Genomic DNA, 4,362 nt, shown 5'->3' with positions numbered 1-4,362 from the left:
ATGGATATAACCTAGAACCCCTGCTCTGACGTAGCTTATGGCAGTTCAGTATCCAAGTGGGTACTCTAGTAAGGGGAACAGGAACTGTCTCTGATATGAACTCAGTGGCTGGCTCTTTGACCTCCCCCCAGCCCCCAAGGGAGGAGCAGTCTTGCTAGGCCACAGAGGAGGGCATTGCATCCAGTCCTGATGAGACCGATAAGCTAGGATCAGATAGAAGGGGAGGAGGACCTCCCCTATCAGTGGACTTAGAAAGGAGCAGGGAGGAGATGAAGAAAGGAGGGAGGGTGGGATTGAGAGAGGTGGCTACAGCTGGGATACAAAGTAAATAAACTGTAATTAATATTAAAAATAAAATAGCAAAATAGGTTTTGATGATAGTGCATAATTTATTATAGATATTTATTTCTGAAATTCAAGTTGTCACTTTATCACAAGATCTATAAAGAAAACTGTCTTCCCGCGGGAACTGTTGTTTAGGTGAAACTAAAATGTCATGAATTCTAATTCAGAATCAAAGGTGCAGTGATGGGCTCAAAGAAGCCCTTCAGTGCTCAGAGTGCCCTAAATACAGACTTGAGATGGAAAGTCCAGGCATCTGACATCTCCACATCTATTCCATGTAATCTCAACAGCAGGATTGTTTACATCTCTTTTTGCCCCATTTTCCAGAGTTTATTTTTGGTATATGGAAAGAGCCACATTAGAGGAAGCTTCTTGCCTTTCCATGATTGGCATGTTTGTGTATCTTTTATTTAGTATTTTTGTAAAAAATCGCCCATTGCTTCTGTACTATATTATCCCCTGTTTCTTTCCCTTGAATGAAGGAAATTAACTATATATTCTCTTTATAAGTGCTCACCTAAGCACATCTACAATGATGGCTATGGCTAGTTATTTAGCTCTTGATCTTTCTCTGTACCTCTCACAGGTTTTTAACATTTTATCTTGCTTCTGAGAACTGAGGGTTAGGTCAGCCGTACACACTGGAATAAATATGATATCTTATTATTTACTGTTTGTTTTTTGTTATTGGCCCTTTGCTTTTATATTTGCTATTGAAGAAGAAGGAGGGACTAGATAATGTAGCTTGTTTCACCTTTTGTGAGGCCATGTATCTTCATGCCTGTACTAAAGATAACTGAACTGATATTTGCATAGTTGAGGGAAGGTGGATAAATCTGTAAGTCCTTAATGCCTATAAACAAATGTTTACTACAGGAGAAGGGGCAGACAGAAAAGAAGAAGGACTCCTGTTTCATATATAGTCTCATTCCCCTTAGTCACTGCTTACTGTGAATACAAAAATATTCACACATATCTTTACATTCAGTTATTAAAGTAGTCCAACTTTGTACAGCTTGCAATCAGTGTTCTAACACTGGTACTTACTAGCACTTTTAAAACTGCAAAAACTTAGAAATTATCAGAGTGCCATGCATGAGCTATATTTACATGAATCATAAATGCTAAATAGCAGAGAAATCATGTTGACAAAAATGGGCATTAGATTCAAATAAAATGTGTTTGCATATGGGCACGTGCAGGCCTTTGCATAAAATCAAATAATGAATACATGTTTTCTCAGTACTGAGCTTTTGAAGAATGATGATTTTCATGAGATTATTGGGTTGTGGATAGTTTGCTGGAAGTGATTTGCATACTATGCACAGGCTTGGAACACAGCCAATTCACAAGTCTTTAAAGGCTTGTAGTACTAAGGAATTACTAGGTACAAATTCAGATTCCTGATGCCTTATAATCAAGACAGAATATTTTATATGATTTACACAAAATTCAAGTTATCAAATAAACATACATAGATAAGAGGAAAATGAGCAAAACAATGCAAATAAGTATACTTTAATTTGCATCACAGCAGGAGAGATCAACATTTCCTTCATCAAAATTTGCAATGTCTCTGGCGTGCTGTGTGTAAGGCACACCACATCTGGATGAAGGTCAGTTCAACTGTCCAGGGAAACGCAAAGTTTATATGATGGAAACTAGGAAGTCATTAATGTTTGGTACTAAACTTGTAAGTTGGTTAAGGGAACATGCTGTGGGGATTTGAGTATTCAATATGCATAGCATTTCAGTAGGATGTTTTAATAAATCGTAAGCAGTGACAAAAGGAAATGAAGCATTCAATCAAAGATGAGTGGGGTATTGAAGAGCACATTTACAGTTATTCTGAGTGTGAAATTTATGATTGGCAACATTGGGATAGATTCATAGCTATAATGAACATCATAGACTTGGTCAAGAGAAGAAATATCTTTTGTGTGGATCAAATCCTCACTGCTCTGGCAATCTCCTGACCTGCACTGCTGTGGTTAGTATTAGTGAATTAATGGCTTATTATGTTCTACCCACAGAAATGGATGACCAAAAGAATGGTCAGCATAATAAACAGTATCTGGATAGCATTCAACCAGTTTAGTCTCTGGTTTGCTACAAGTCTCAGCATCTTTTGTGTTTCATGATAGCAAATATTCCCAACACTATTTTCCTTTATTTTAAGGTCTGAGTTAAGAAGGTGATAACAGGACATTGCTATTGTCTTTGGTTCTCTTGTGCTTAAATATTATAGTAATTAATGTACCTGAGAATATTTTGATCACTGAATATAGAGTAAATATGTCTTACAGCTTGAGTTTGAATAACACACAGCCTTCTGTGCTGTTTTCATTTGCCAACACCATATTTGTGTTCATACCCTTCGCTGTGTCGCTGGTCACTTTCCTCTTGCTCATCTTCTCCCTGTGTAAACATCTGAGGAAGATGCAGCACAGTTCCCAAGGAAGCAAAGACATCAGTACCAAGGCCCACATCAGAGCCTTGCAGACGGTGATCGCCTCCCTCCTCTTGTATGCCATTTTCTTTCTGTCTCTTGTTGTGAAAGTTTGGGGTTCTCTGCTTCTGGAGGGAAAGCTGCTGCTTCTGATCACACAGGCTGCTGCGAGAACTGCTTTTCCCTCGGTGCACTCCTGTGTTCTGATTCTGGGAAATCCTAAACTGAGAAAGGCTTCTCTCTCTGTGCTGCTGTGGCTGAGATGCAGGAACAAAGACAGAAACCCTGGGGTGCACAGAGCTGGGGCTCAGTTATGTGGATCATCTTGCATATCTTCGAGGAAAATTGGATTACCAAAATTTCTTGTATTTATAAATTTTCAGTTCTGAATTTTATAAAAAAATGTTATCTTTTAAATTTACATGACAGTAGTTTGAATAGATACTATGTATGTATTTTACAATCTTTGTAGAACATAAAAAACATGTTTGTTTATATCTAGGCACAAAATTTGTGTACATACAGATTACTTAAATGCAAGAAGTGACTATGACAAACATTTATTTTAAACCTGTTAATTCCTTTTAAATATCTCAGAATTAGAAATCTAAATATATGGGATGATGGTTATGGGTTGAATAGAGAGCACGCTGATTTTTGGTTTTTTCAAGACAAGGTTTCACTCTATAGCCCTGGGTGTGCTGAAAATCACTGTGTAGAGCAGGGTAGCCTCGAAATCACAGAGATCTCCCTCTGCCTACCAAGTGCTGGGATTAAAGGTGTGTGCAACCATGGCCCAGAGATTTATTTATTTATAATGTATACAAAGATCTGTCTGCTTGTACACCTATGTGCCAGAAGAGGGCACCAGATCCCATTATGGATGGTAGTGAGCCACTATGTTGTTGCTGGGAATTGAAGTCAAGACCTCTAGAAGAGCAGCAAGTGTTTTGTTTTTGTTTTTTAATTAATCTATTTTGTATTACAGTTTATTCACTTTGCATCCCAATTGTAGCCCCCTCCCGTCAACCCTCCCAATCTCACCCTTCCTTCCTCATCTCCTCCCATGCCCCTCTCCAAGTCCACTGATAGGGGAGGTCTTCCTCCCCTTCCCTCTGACCCTAACCTATCAGGTCTCATCAAGACTGGCTGCATTGTTTTCCTCTGTGGCCTGGCAAGGCTGCTCCCACCTCAGGTGGAAGTGATCAAAGAGCCAGCCACTGAGTTCATGTCAGAGACAGTCCCTATTCCTGTTATTAAGGAACCCACTTGGCGACTAAGCTGCCATGGGCTACATCTGTGCAGGGGTTCTAGGTTTATCTCCATACATGGCCCTTGTTTGGAGTATCAGTCTCAGAAAAGACCCCTGGGCCCAGATTTTTTGCTTCTTTCCTCTCCTTGTGGAATTTCTGTCCTCTCCAGGTCTTTCTATCTCCCACTTCTTTCATAAGATTCCCTGCACACTGCCCAAAGTTTGGCTATGACTCTCAGCATGTGCCTTGATACCCTGCTCAGTACATTCTTTCAGAGGTAAGCTTCTGTCCTGTTCCCTGTTTTTTCCTTCTTCC

At 39.5% G+C, this 4,362-nt stretch overlaps 1 pseudogene; it reads left to right on the top strand.

The window, feature by feature from the left end:
- Window positions 1-2,157: 2,157 nt before the first annotated feature.
- Window positions 2,158-3,183, top strand: LOC129679814 (taste receptor type 2 member 116-like; annotated as a pseudogene).
- Window positions 3,184-4,362: the final 1,179 nt, after the last annotated feature.

This window comes from Psammomys obesus, unplaced genomic scaffold, assembly GCF_907164565.1.
Source record: "Psammomys obesus unplaced genomic scaffold, mPsaObe1.curated_primary_1811, whole genome shotgun sequence".
Classification (NCBI taxonomy): domain Eukaryota; kingdom Metazoa; phylum Chordata; class Mammalia; order Rodentia; family Muridae; genus Psammomys; species Psammomys obesus.
The sequence above is the reverse complement of the archived record's forward strand: the minus strand, read 5'-3'. Positions and strand labels throughout refer to the sequence as shown.